The 14,124-nt window shown below is 39.8% G+C and overlaps 1 protein-coding gene across 3 annotated transcripts in view; it reads left to right on the top strand.

Annotated features, from left to right (window-relative positions):
- atxn1a (ataxin 1a) overlaps positions 1–14,124 on the top strand; it is a 101,086-nt gene that overhangs the window by 69,321 nt on the left and 17,641 nt on the right. For all 3 annotated transcript variants that reach the window (XM_026157048.1, XM_026157049.1, XM_026157050.1), the window contains one exon: positions 5,710–5,825. The gene's annotated coding sequence lies outside the window, so the exon portion shown is untranslated. The remainder of the gene's footprint in view (positions 1–5,709; positions 5,826–14,124) is intronic.

Here is a 14,124-nt window from a genome sequence, read left to right as displayed (position 1 = left end):
GCTTACCCAAAGTGAGGGCACAGAACAGCAGCAAAGTCACACAAAAGACTGCAGCTTTGGTGTTTGGTCATTTGTTTACTGGCTCCAACACTTAAAGTAGCTGCTCTGGGAAAAGGCTCTGGGCAATATACCAAACTTTTGTACTGTATGATCACAAGTTTGTCTTGATGACAGTGTCAGACAAGTGAATCAGCATACATAAAACGTCTTTCACCGACTGCTGTTGTACAGGGTCTGTTGTTGAGACTGAGGTAGATTAGCAGCAAATAGATGAATACTGGAGGCATTTTGATCATATGAGCGTTTGCACAGTAGCACTGAATGTGGTCTTTGTTGGTTTGGAGGTTGAATGCACATAATGCAAGTCACTTTTGACAAATAAATTTAATGCTGTATAATTCTGGTACAATATAATGGAAAACCTTAAGGCACATTCATTTTCAGTACACACAATAAAACAACCTCTCATAAATACACACAGGAGCTGGCTACTCCACTGCGGTTTAGAATTAGATCAGCTATTTATTTAATGTGGTTTAAACTGAACCACTCCTGACTAATTTAGCCTCCCTAATTTATGGATGTGATGGATTAATACAGTGTTTATATGTGTAAAATAGACAGCGTACAATGTGGAGTATGGAAAAAGCTTCGGTAGGGGTGGGGTAAGAAATAATTATATCGTATTTATCACAATTTCATTTAAAATTTCAAGTGATTTTCTTCTCTTTATGAAAAATGAAATGGAACAACAAAACCAAGATTAGGACTGATAAAGTTGTGTCACACTATATTTACAGTATTTTACTGATAGATTTTGTGTATTTAAAGTTAAATTAAAGTTTTGTTATTTATTTTAATGAGCTTGTGAGTTATTTAGTCTTCTGGATTCATCCCAAACATTCATTTTTATTGCTATTACTAGTTCATGCCCATCCCACCTGTATTGTTAGCCTGTTTGAGCAGTGAAATTGAAATGGTACTATGCTTGTATAAGGTGTTGTAGCTGCATAAATGGAAAAAAAGGATCATTTTAGCAAGTGGTTGCTAGGCAACATGATGATGATATAATATATTATGTGCAACTGAGCCTTTGTGGATATAAATGAGATGTTATTGTCATGAAATTAAAGGCAAAAATAAAAGGTCATTTCAGGTTGTTGCTAATAATTTTCTTGGATATTAATTAGAGGTTACAGTCATGAAATAAAAAAAGTTGCTTTTATAAAGTCTTATAAGTCCAAAAATCCCCCAAACAGGTCATTTTAGCCTGTTTTTGGATGGTTGCTGGGCAACATGATGACATCATAACGTCTGATATACAGGGTGGGCCATTTATATGGATACACCGTAATAACATGGGAATGGTTGGTGATATTAAAGTCCTGTTTGTGGCACATTAGTATATGTGAGGGGGCAAACTCCTCCAGATGGGTGGTGACCATGGTGGCCATTTAGAAGTCGGCCATCTTGGATACAACTTTTGTTTTTCCAATAGGAAGAGGGTCATGTGACACATCAAACTTATTGGTAATGTCACAAGAAAAACAATGGTGTGCTTGGTTTCAACGTAACTTTATTCTTTCATGAGTTATTTACAAGTTTCTGACCACTTATAAAATGTGTTCAGTGTGCTGCCCATTGTGTTGGATTGTCAATGCAACCCTCTTCTCCCACTCTTCACACACTGATAGCAACACCGCAGGAGAAATGCCAGCACAGGCATCCAGTATCCGTAGTTTCAGATGCTGCACATCTCGTATCTTCACACCATAGACAATTGCCTTCAGATGACCCCAAAGATAAAAGTCTAAGGGGGTCAGATCGGGAGACCTTGGGGGCCATTCAACTGGCCCACGACGACCAATCCACTTTCCAGGAAACTGTTCATCTAGGAATGCTCAGACCTGGCACCCATAATGTGGTGGTGCACCATCTTGCTGGAAAAACTCAGGGAACGTGCCAGCTTCAGTGCATAAAGAGGGAAACACATCATCATGTAGCAATTTCAAATATCCAGTGGCCTTGAAGTTTCCATTGATGAAGAATGGACCCACTATCGTTGTACCCCATATACCACACCAAACCATCACTTTTGTTTTGTTGGGTTAGTGTCAGACCAATAGCGGTGGTTTTGTTTGTTAACTTCACCATTCACATAAAAGTTTGCCTCATCACTGAACAAAATCTTCTGCGTGAACTGAGGGTCCTGTTCCAATTTTTGTTTTGCCCATTCTGCAAATTCTGTGCACCGATCTGGGTCATCCTGGAGTTTGTAAGGGTGCCATTTGTGAGTAGCTAATATCCGCCGAAGGGATGTTCGACTAATGCTACTCTCCAGTGACATGCGGCGAGTGCTACACTGTGGGCTCTTGCTGAATGAAGCTAGGACAGCCACTGATGTTTCTTCATTAGTGACAGTTTTCTTGCGTCCACATTTTGGCAAATCCAACACTGAACCAGTTTCACGAAACTTAGCAAGCAGTTTGCTGACTGTAGCATGGGAGATGGGTGGACTCGTAGGGTGTCTTGCATTGAAATCTGCTGCAATGACCCGGTTACTGCGTTCACCAGATATCAACACAATTTCGATCCGCTCCTCACGTGTTAACCTCTTTGACATGTCAATGGCTGTGAACAAAGAGAAACTTGTAAATAACCCATGAAATAATAAAGTTACGTTGAAACCAAGCACACCATTGTTTTTCTTGTGACATTACCAATAAATTTGATGTGTCACATGGTCCTCTTCCTATTGGAAAAACAAAAGTTGTATCCAAGATGGCTTCTAAATGGTCACCACCCATCTGGAGGAGTTTGCCCCCTCACATATACTAATGTGCCACAAACAGGACTTTAGTATCACCAACCATTCCCATGTTATTACGGTGTATCCATATAAATGGCCCACCCTGTAGATAAGAGCCTCTAGGAGCCTAAGATGTACCTATGTGCCAAGCTTGGCTGCTCAACTCATTACGGTCTAGGAAGAGTTGGCAGTCAAAGAAACAAACTCACAGACAGAGATTTCCTGTTTCATAGTAAAATGGTACCAACCCAAACAGCCAGAGAGATCTCCTATTCCTTATTGCTCATATTCAGACTTATTAAATTCATTACTTTGCACGCGTGATTAAGTCATGGACAACAACTTTAACAAAGCTATTAAGATGCACAGGCTCTACTCCCATTATTGGTAAAAGACCAAAGTCAGAACAAGACAAACTGTTGATTAATGAACTCAGAGTTCAGATATCCATTAAGCTCTTTTTTTTCGTTTCTTAAAGCCTTTGAACGAATCTACTACCTGGACTTGCTGAATAATTTTCAGCTGACAGACATTTCTGGTGTATTTGTTATTATTCTGAAGATGTGCGGATTCAAAAGTATCAAACTACCATGAACAAGATGTTGCTTTGAAATAGAGAAAATATTCAGTCAAAAGATTAGACCACATGTATTAAGCACTGTTAAGGGAGATGGACTGCTGTTGCGGTACTTCCACCTTAAAAGCCGTATTGAGCAAAGCAATTCAAGTGCAACAACTCTTACAATCACTTACAATAAGCGTGATTAGGAGGTTAATGAGGTAAAACTCTTACACCGTAGATTTCTTATATTTTCTGTGTGTGGATATTAAAAAGACATTAAGTACTTTATTTTATAATGACTAATAAATAAGGTCTGACAGTATTGGTTCTGCTCATGAAGCTGTAGAAATCATGTTACTTTTGTTTTTTTACCCTTCACAATCTAGAACAGAGATTTATCTCAGCTTGTGTGTGAGGAGAAAGGAGCAGGTGTCTCTGTTTAAGAGACCCCAGGTAGTTGAAGGATTAAATAGACAGCTGATTCAGATTACAGGCACAGTCTGAAGTAATTAGAGCATCATGTGAAGGGTGATTTAGATATCAGTTATATGATTAGCTTTTTTGAATTGTAACAAGTCTATTTTATCGCAATAATTCTAATTTACAGATATGAGAAATGAGCAAATAAAGCATTGTTAGTTAGTTGGTTTGTTTTTTGTTTTTTAATAAGAGAAGCTTATAAGCTGATAAATTGTGTTGATAAGATGAGAAGGTCTGTTTTGTTTTCCCTGAAAGTTGGTGCAGCGTTAGATGAAAACCCTCGCTGTCTGTCCTGCTTTGCCCTCACTTCTTATCATCCTCCTCCCTTTCTGCTGACATTTTTCAGCTTTTCATACTCCCTGCTGTGCCTCGCTGGCTATGCCAGTGTTGTCATCCCATTGAGTTTCTATCTGCCTCTTCTCTGCCACCATCTGTTTCTCTCCTCTGCCTCTCTGTTGTCTCCCTCTTCCTCCCTGCTTGCTTTACCTCTCTGTCCCCTCTTTTCTCTCCATCTGTCTTTATTTTTCATCACCTCTGGATTGTCTGTACTCTACTTTTTCTTTGGTCTCTCAACATATTTTTTGGCTCTCTGGTGCTGGGTTTTCTTTCTCTGTGTGTAATGCTTCTTCCCTGCATCCCCCTTTTCTCCCTTGTATTTTTTATACCATGTGATCAATTCCTTTGCCAGTTAGTGTTTGCTAATCCATGGCCTCAGTGCTCATCTATTTTTTCCTCTTTCTCCTCCTTACATAAACCCATTACAAGTCTCTGTAATACACAGAACCCCTCTTGCTTTCTTTGTGCAGACACTTTAACGCATGTGTAAATGTTTAAGCCTGATTCTGTTGCGCACTATCAGTTTTAACCAGATATTTATTTTCTCTCTTCCTCTCTCCGTCCCACAGAGTGATCATGCATAACTTAAAAAGTGTGAATGGAATGACATATTTTACTATCACAAAACCAGCCAAATGCTGTAATCCCATCTCGGTTTCTTATGAGCTGCAATGAAACACTTTCCCACAGCTAAGACAGCTGCATACAAACTTCCCTCCCACACCTCCCCACCTCTTTTCTTGTTGTCAGACATATAAGAACTAGGTCAGTAGGATGTTTGGCATCCCACATATACCCCATAAACATTCATAGACACACACATACTGCCGCTGACTAACAGCAGGGAACATGTGTCTTGTATCCCCATAACATAGCCGTCACTCCAGCACAACCTGCCTAATTAGTCCCACAGAGTGTGTACACACTGTCGACAATCAGCTAGTCTGTCTCTTATGTTGGTGCGTGGGCGTCTGCTCGAGTCAGCTTGTTGCACATTTGATGTCTTTAAAGATACTCTGGAGTTTCTTCCCCGAGTATGACATGCACTGTGTATAATGATGACCTGCAGTTTTTAAAACAGCGAAGCACTTGAAGCTTCTCATAGATATGGAAGTGCTAGATGTCCCCCACCTTTTCTCTAACAAATATCACAAATCATTTTTAACTTATGTTCATGCACAGCAACAATCGCAGCATAAAATCCACCTATTCACACATAATTCATCAACATCCACATAATCATGACAGAAGTGGGGGTTTTTGTCTTATTGTAGGACTTTTATTTACTTGTTTGTAGCAAAATAATCAGAACCACGGTTTTTCTTCTTGAATCAAAGAAGAGCAGTGATTATTTTTATTGACGGAACAATGCAGTCTGTCCTCAGCTGTGTGTCCAGATCCATTCTTGCTATTGCTGACACAGCGTATATGAATATATGTGAATTTATATAAACATATGCGCTTTCCCCCTATATTTCCCTATAAATTTTGAGTAACTTTGTTTGTTGTTTTCATTCACCAGGGAGTGCTGTGTCCCTGAGTCAACACACTGCATTCTGGGATAGTCTGGAACCCTCTCCATGGGCTGTACCACCTGCTGACACACCTGGGGGCTCTGGAGGGGTTGTGTTGAATGAGGTAAAATTGTCTTTGCATTGATACCATGGTGAAAATTATTTTTTAAAAAGCATCTTCTGTTCTTTGCTATGTAATCTAGTTTCGTCTGTGCACGGCGACCCGCTGCGTATCGTGTTTTTAAGTTGCTAGAACTCAGGTTGTGCTTGACAACCTAGGACACAGTAGTTGGCTCATTACTGCTGAATCACAACTGACAAACTGCTATCACATTGTTATTTCAACCTAAAAGCTGTTAGTCTGCCATGGTTAATTTGATGTTATTAGTTCTGGCATCAAGGACTTTTCCAGATCAGTGTTTTCTCTTTGACTAAGAGTCCAGTTTTGCAATAAACCTGACATTCCAACTGCTGCACAGATGCGTGTTTAGCAAGGTTCAAATCAGCGACTTCTACATGTAAAAAACAACACACCAAAAACCACCTTTCATATGTGAGGTAAATGTACGGCTTGAGAAGGAATTGTTTGGTTTACAGCTTTGTTTGCATTGCATATGTATTTCTAATGTTTTTCTTTCAGTATCTGCTATCTAATATTTCTCTACAAATAGAGCTGCTGTTCTTCACATTTCTTGAAAAGCACAGACTACAACTGCTTTGATTTTCTCTGAATTACTCACTGCGAAAGTGCTGTCTTTTTGTGGTAATATCGATCCCCAAAGGGGAAATTCTGTTTCACTTCCTACCTTTACCGCAGGGAAGTAAGATGGCAGGGTCAGCTACAGAATAGCACCTTTGGAGCTGCTGCCGATTATCTCACTCACAGACATTTCAGTGAGGTCAAGGATTTGAACTCGGGTCTTCTGTTTGATGGATAGCCTCTCAGCTCACTATAAGCTGTTTTCCCAGTGAGTCACAAGGAGAGAAACCAGTTTTAAAGTAGAATATTTTAACTCCTTTTAAGCCCAGCTTTGGTAATCACATCTAGTAGAGATGCTTAAACACTGGTTTGAAGACAAAAAAAGTGAGCTGTACTGTCAGTAAGGCTGGTTCTTATACAGTATGTCATTGCTTTTTCTTTTTCTTTTTTTGGAGTAGAAAACATGTTCCTGCCTGTTGTTGTGATGCAGTGGCAGTAAGGGAATGCACTGTGGTCCACATCTCTATCCACCAGTTTACTGCTGCCTCAAAAAAATAAGAAAGAAAAAAAAATCACATATACTGTAAGTACACATCCACAGAGAGAACAACAAACCCATTTACCCCACAGGGAGCAGCCAGCACGGCAGTTTCACTGCCTCTCTATGCTTTTGTATGTCTCTGTCTTCCTGCCTCCCTAACCCCCCCCCCCCCCCCCCCTCCTTCCTTGAGTTAATTGAAACTCAAATAAATGAAGATTTATTAGCGTCATATTGATCAAAACATATTGTGTCCTAAAAAACGTCTCACTGCACTGCTTGTTGAAGAGTACAAATATGAATTTAGAAAATGTCCCTCTTCTTCTTCTTTTTCTGTAACGGTGTTGAAGTGCACACGGCTGTTATTTCCTCCTTCACACTATCACCCTTCTTGTCAAATCCAAACAGTAAAAATGTGTGAGTGCTCGTGAGTGTGGGTGAGAGAGAGTAAAGCAGAGAGACAGAGAGAGAGAGTGTCGGTGCTATTCTTGGCTGGTTGGGGAAGTCTTGGCTCCCTGGCGTATGGGAAAAGGGCTCTTGGCAAGTCTCGAATCGAGGCATTCCATTATGTTGTCCTCTTGAAACACACACAGACATGCAGACTTGTTTTTGCCACTTAAAAGGACGTCGCATTCACCAAAACTTACTCAAAGGAGATTTTAACCATAATCACTATGTGCTAAATCCAAATCGTTACATTCACGAAACATTAAGAATTTACCCTAAAATGTGATGGTTTACATTTCAGTTGTAGAAACACGCCAGTAGCTTTCTAGTACTAGTACTTTATGCCCCGAGGCTCAAAGCTAGTTTCACTGTCACTCAGTTGCGCACACACGCAGACAGCATTCAGCACAATATCCTTCGAATCAATTGCCTAAGGAGTGGGAGGCTGTCTGCATGGCTTCTATCAGCTAATAGATCTCTCAACATCCCTTTCTCTCTACCTCTGTTACTCGCTCTCTTTGTCCGTCTCACTGCAGCGCAAGTACAAGGTGACATCACTGTCTCGTTCACCGTCTCTCTTATCTTCTTTCTGCTTCGCCATCATTTACTTGTACTTTAATCCCGCTCCCCCACTCCTGGTCCCGGTGTCCATCTCTCCTGCCCTCTTTTTTTTTTTCTTTTTTCTTTTTTTTTTTACCCTCTTCTCTCTGTCCTTCCCTCTGTTTCTCTACCACTGCAAAGGCTTACATAACTGCAGTCAAACCCTCTGGTGTTCCAGGCAGAGATTGGGTTTGGTGTTGAAATGGGGTCATGGTCAGAGGGTGTTGTGTCTCAGGAGGACACGTACGACCATCCTGAAGGCAATTTGTGAGTGTTTGAGTGTGCGTGTGAGACTGGGGTTAGGGGGAGTCCCAATAAAGATAGTAAAACAAGGGTGTGTGTCTTTCTAAAACACGAGACAGCTGCATGCATACGGAAGCATATTGCACAGAAATAAGCTTGTTTTGCTAACTGCACACAATTTGCTGGTCTTTCAGTTTGTGTGTGTTTGTGTGTGTGAATAAAAACAAACCGAGAATAATGATGTTAAAAGAAAGTGACAGATTAGTTGGGAAAGTGAAGCGAGCAGTGACAAGCCTGTGTGGTCAGTCTGTCTGTTTCCTTTTTGTCATTCTAGCTTCAAAGTCTGAAGCAGTGGGAATGTTGGAGTGAACCAAATCCAACTCACTGTTTGTGCATACTTGAAGCTTTTTTCTTTACCACAATCTCTAAATATAAATTGCTTTGTCAGGTCAGGCGAAGTTGGAAAAATGAGATTGAAGCACTAACATAAACTTCAGTTATGGTATTTCTAGTGTAAGCTAGAAAGTCAAAGTAATTCTTTGGCTCGTATTATCAGCCAAGACGTTGCATATATAGCTGGGGAACAAATTGAAGGCCAGAAAAACCACATAAAGTATGTTGGCATGGTGCTTAAGGTCACTACAGCCCGTCAGAACAACTTCAGTGTAGTGGTGTTTTGAAGATGCTGGTGGAAAGTGTTGCCTAAACACACAGTCGCATTTAAGAAATCTTGAAATGCCGTAGTTCCTTATCAACAAATAGGCAGAAATTGAAGCAGCCTTTAGAGTTTACACATGTAAAGACTTCCACTTCTTTGTTATGTGTGTCCAGTGATGAAATCAATCAGTCCTGTGAGGTCTTTTCTTTGGAAAATGTAGAAATACAGTTACCCACTAACTGCATGCTTTCTGTCTTAGTGAGAAAGTTTCCATCTTTATTTGTCTACGCACATATAACATTTAAAATGCAGCTTTATTTTCTGTTGCAGTATTTTCAGTTGATCACAGATTTGGAAAATAAAATATTATCCCTTTGTTACCAGCACAGAAAACCTTATTCCCTTCTGGGAGACCGAGAGGACAGAGCACAGCTATTTTCCATAGTGTGCAGGGTAACATGAATGGAGGGATGTATGGATTTGTATGCTACGTTAAACTCTATTCTTTTCATCACACAAATTTTAGCCTCACAAGCAGGGATGCTGCTGGGCAGCATGCAGACACCTGTGGAGCGTGGAGCCTTTGTGTTTGTGAGAGTCTGCCTGTGGAATTTGTTTGTTTGGATGATTGCTGAGTACTGTACTGGCTCTGGTGTGCGCTGCACGTGTGTCCTGTTGAGTCTCAGGAGTGTTGGATGTGTGTTTGTGTAGAGCAGAGGACTTTGATGAATGTGTGCTCAAGCAGTGGTGCTGCCGCTCTGACATTTTTGTCCGTGTGCCTTTGAAAAGGTGGAACGCATTATTCATAGACAAGGACACATGCTGAGCAGCCGCTCACCTCTCCTTCATCCACAAAAGGCCTGCTGCCATGCCCATTCATGCCAATTAGTGCCAGTCTGCCTGTCTGTGTCCATTACAGCGGGCAGTTCACCTTCAGCGAACACAGCAGTATTGTTCTCTGTCCTAGATGTCGACACATGCAGCGACCATCCTAAAATCTGAGTGAATTCTTCTTTTTTTTTTCTGTCAAGGAGGGAAAAAAATAAAGTGTATGTGCACTGACAAACAACTCCAGCCACATTATGTATTAATATTTGTCTGCTCAGCCATTCTGTTTAGTGCTGTGATCTCTGCAGCACCTCAGACTCGCGCACATGCACCTGTCAGCATAGTTCTCAGCCTGACATCAGATTTTGAAAGCTCTTACTCATGTCAGCGGAGTCTGATTTTTTTTTTTCTTTTTCTTTTCTTTTTCGCATTTCTCCCACTTATATGAACAAATCATCAGATAAACATGGGCATCGCAAATTGACTTTTTGTATGAAAAATGGGATGGAAGGAAGGAAATCGGTTTAATAAGAAAAACTCTGTCAGTCACACTCTACATATGTTACATTGTAGGAGATAATAAAAGAATTATAGAGCATAACTTTCTTCCCATCCAATTGGAAAATCTTATTTAGGGTGAGCTACTAAAATTCTTTATAGGTGCTGTTCACCTGCAAGCTACTTCTCAACCCACCTCCACTTCATCTCTACAAAGTACAAAGCTTACCTGATGTATCTGACTAAAACACGCCTGCCACTGATTTGCTGTTGCTCTCCCCACCTAATGATTTGAATGTGTGCGGACAGAAGGGAGGGAATGCCCCCTAAACAGTGCCATATTGGCAAATTACTGCATCAGCTTTAACTATAGTGGTTCTGACTGAAAATTTTAATATGGGAAATTTTTTATTCTTTTCATCTTGAGTTTGATACCAGTAGAAGTACTAGTACAGGCCTATGGTACTTAGTGCATGATGTGCTGTTAGGTGGTTTCTAGGCAAAATACTGTCATCATAATACCATGCTCATTTAAAGTTTTGTGATAATAAATTTTATGTTTTTGTTATGAAATTAAAATGATTCTATGCTTTATAAGGCGCTTTGGATGAATAAATGCTAAAAAACCTTTTAGCCTTATGTGATATAGATAAGAACCAGGTTCTTATCTATATCACATAAGTCAGGAAGGTACATTTTAGCAATCTGCATGCCCATTGGGTACTCAACCTGGGTGCATGTTTTGGTTGTTCAACTCCTGATTGTGAAGCGGGAGTTCACGGGTAAACAAACTCATTATGTGTATTATAGTAAGATTTGTCAGATGAGTCAGCAAGACAAACATTTTTAAAATGCCTAAAACAAAAAGTAGTGAAGGAAAGTAATGAAGCAACCATGAGTAAACTTTAAAAACCTTTAAAAAACAAACAAAAAAAACCCCAAACACACAGATTCAGTAAACCATTTCTTCATTATGTGAATATGAAAAAGTTTTTTGTTTTTTACAATTTTTGTTGCTTCATTAGCTTAGTGCAGGGGTGCCAAACATCTGACCCATGAGCTAAAATTGGCCTGCCCAAAGGTCCAATCTGGCCCACTAGATGGCTTAGATTTTTTTACTGTATTTTCATTAGTTTTACTACCAAAACTACAAATACTACATATTTATATATATATATGTATGTATGTTTGTATGTATGTATGTATGTATGTATGTATATATAGATATGTATAGATATGTTCATTCAATATTTTTATTCAGACATCTCAGGGATTAAATATATAAACCTCTAAGTAAAGTAAAGTAAGGGGTACAGTATTTCTTTTTTTACTCCTTTGGCCGACTTAAGATACAAATGGGCTGTATGCTTGCACTAACTCCATAGGACCACATGGGGTCAGCGTATGTAATTTACAGTGACCTTACTGGTTGTTGTTTTTTCTTCTTCTTTGTTTATTAACTACAGTCACTGGATAACTGGTTCTTCTTGTGAACCCTTTTACATTACACAATAAATTATGATTCAAGCTTGTGGAGAAATATTTCGATGTTCTTAAACACTAATTGAGTCATATTTAGAATTTAAAACAGGATTACTAATTGTATGTATTGCATTTCTTGAAGGGTTGGGGAAGGTGGTTGAATGGACAAAAGGGTTCTAGTTGTGTGGGCAGAGTGAATGAATAGATTGCATAATGGTGTTTGGATTACATTTATCTCTCTTTTTTACGCCTCTTTTCTGTCTTTTACTTTTATCTCCATTTTTCTCTCTTCGTTGGGGTCTTTTTTTTTTTTTTAACAGAAGATGAAAAAAACCCAACTCATGTTTTCTGTCTCCAGCTACCTCCCATCCCACATTTCTCTTTTACTCCCTTTTGTACTGCAACACACATACTCCGAACAGGATTATATATTGTCTTTGAAAAGATATCTGAGTGTTTATGTCTGCATTTGTTATTGAATAAGTGTGTTGGACTTTTGCCTGCATATTTGTGTGTCTGAATGTCAACGATGACTACTATTGTTTGCGTGAGTGTATGTGTGCCTGTGTGTGTGTGTGTGTGTGTACTCAGTAGGATTATGCAGCAATAGAGGAGCTTAGCAGTGATTTGCCCATCCATTCCAGTCCCTCCCTAATCCTGCAAACACACACATGCATACTTCTTTGTGTGTGTGACTAGCAGGGATCTAATAGTGTGTGTGGATTAGTAGGTTTGTGAATGGGATGTGGCTTGGGCCGAAGTAGCGCACTACACTGCCAGCAAGTTAACAGTCTGGCAGAGGGTTTGTGAGCGAGGGGAAAAATGAAAGATATTTGCAGACCGTGTAAATGCCCCAAAGTTCAGAGGGCACTATCAGCATAATTATGAAATGATTACAAAAGGTTCTGAATAATAGATTACTGACAGAACATTAGTTCATAAAGTCTGTCTGGCAGACACAGTTTGTGTGTATGAGTGTGTGACCATTAGATGGCTCTACACGTGCTCTCTCACCAGCTTGCGCACACATACACACACATAGTCACACATAGGCCCAGAGACAGATGGAAAGACATGGATAAACAAGGGAGCTGAGACTTTTGCCGACGGAGACGGGAGGGGATAGATGGGTAAAGAGAGCGTAGGATGGCGGGGGTTGCTGTTGTCATAACCACAGCGTGTGTGAAGTTTGCGTGGGCGACTGAGAGAGAGCGGCACAGAGATTCAGTGTGTGTGTGACAGGGAGAGAGAGCAGAGCAGTGTGTGATATGTATATGGGTGTGTGTGTATATATAGAAGCTTTTCATCAGTTTCCTTAGTGACTGGCTGTGACTGAGACTGTGCTCTGCAGAAAGGCAGAAGGCTGAGACAGAATAAGGCAGGTTTTGCAGTGAATTTTTCAGTGCACTTAACAATTCATTGATTCTTGATGAGAGGAGATCATTGACTGAGGTGTCATGTTATGAGTGAGTCTTGTTGAAAAGCTCAATGCGTGTGTTTTGATTCAACCTTCATTCTGGCCATTTCTAATCAAACTCACTAAGGAGTGTGGCTTGTCAGTCAGGTCTGCATTAAAGTGCTTCTTGTTGTTTAAAGTGGAAAGATTATGTCAAATTATTGTCAATCAAAGAAAAAATGTGTGTTTTTCTAAAGCTGGAGATGTGCGATGATTATGATGTCGTGTTATACACATACAGCACATTCACCATGAAGCAGTTATGTACATTTGTAGGGATTCAACAGGACACTTTTATGCTAAAGGACAATGAGAAATGGGTTTTGAGGAAGGCAAGTCGTGCCAAGATTGAGCAATAGTGATGTTTTGGAAGCGTATTGGTTTCCAATTTTCAGTCACACCCAACTGAATCAGTTGTCTTGGTTGGGCTTCAGGCTACATTTGAAACAACAGGTATCATTTATCTTTAGATTCAGCAGTTGGCGAAAAGTTTCACCAAGGCTTCAGGCGAGACGGTCCACCTGATCAAAGGAGGGAGGCGTGCAGGGCTAGACTTCGGATCGCCAAGCAAGGAACTAAAATTTCTAATTTCTTTCTGCTCATTCTCTACTCCCACTTTGTCTCGCTCTCTTTGTCTTATCCTGCTTTCACTTGTAAACAAACCCACACAAATAGGGCTGCTCGATTATGGCAAAAATGATAATCACGATTATTTTCACTGAAATTGAGCTCTCGATTATTTGACGATATTTATTTAACCCTTTAAGACCTACCATAGAACCAAATCCGCCAGAGCTTATATATTTTTTTTTACATGTTGTAGTGGCATTTTTGGGAGCATTTCAAGTTGCTATACATCAATACAACTGTTATAGCCCATATTTTAATAATATGTATGCATTAAGTCCATAGTAAGTACATTAATTGCGAAAAAGTGCAATAAACTACAAAAAAATTGAAAATCGTTTTTGTT

This window comes from Astatotilapia calliptera, chromosome 22, assembly GCF_900246225.1.
Source record: "Astatotilapia calliptera chromosome 22, fAstCal1.2, whole genome shotgun sequence".
NCBI classification, from domain to species: domain Eukaryota; kingdom Metazoa; phylum Chordata; class Actinopteri; order Cichliformes; family Cichlidae; genus Astatotilapia; species Astatotilapia calliptera.
Note: the sequence above shows the minus strand (reverse complement) of the source record. Positions and strands in the feature narration are given on the sequence as shown.